Source organism: Cucumis sativus, chromosome 7, assembly GCF_000004075.3.
Source record: "Cucumis sativus cultivar 9930 chromosome 7, Cucumber_9930_V3, whole genome shotgun sequence".
Lineage (NCBI taxonomy): Eukaryota > Viridiplantae > Streptophyta > Magnoliopsida > Cucurbitales > Cucurbitaceae > Cucumis > Cucumis sativus.
The window spans coordinates 10,741,525-10,742,498 of NC_026661.2; positions in this window are offsets into that span (position 1 = coordinate 10,741,525).

A 974-nucleotide genomic window follows, 5' to 3' on the forward strand; every position below is an offset into this window, starting at 1 on the left:
CTCATTACAAGTTTTAACGACAACCAGTTTATATATTTATTTTTGTAATTAACATAAAGTTAATTATTGTTTTAGTATGTTTTTTAGATAAATTTTTATTTTGAAACGTGAGATTTTTTGAAATTTTATGTTGATTTAAAATATAATATTAATAGATATAGGATAGTCTTAATTTTACAAAAAAAAAAAATTGATTTCAAAAAATACTTTAGGAAAAATTATAAAAATTCAAAAGAATGTAACTATTAAATAAATATTTTGTTATTTTTAAGTAAGAAGGGGTGCTAATGTTAAGGTTTTATTCAAAAAAAAAAAATTTCAAAAAACAATTAGGAGATAATATTTATAACCTACTTTTATAAAATAAATTTGTTTATTGTAACTACTCAACTTAAGCTGAGGTCATTGCTACTTAAACAAATAAGATTTTTTTATTTAAAATAAAAGAAAATAATAAATTAATATTAATTTATAAATTATAAGTAAAGTATGTAGAGATAGAATAATAAATAAAATACTAGTTCGGACCCTATTTAAAAATAAAATATATATAATAAGAGTTCTCATGAGTTATGAAATAAAAGACGGAAGCAAGTAAACTTTCCTCTATGGTGAACCATGATCACTTATTGTCATTCGTCTACCTCTACCTTTGTCAGAAAAGTTAAACATAAAAATAGTGAGTATAAGCATATATTCAGTAATGGACTCACTACTAGTCCCACTAGGTGTCTCTTAACTTTTCATTAGGGTCTTGAAATGAAGTACCTCATGACTATCGTGCTTTCGAACAAACGTTATCTAGTGATCTCGAAGGAAAAACATTTGGTCTTTGGTGATCCTAAAGGAACACCTAAGAGAAACTGGTAATTGATTATCCGAATGAACACTTAAGAGAAACTGGTCTTCAGTGACCCAAAGGAACACACCTAAGATAATCGAGCTGTAAGTGACCCTATTAGATCACTCCTAAA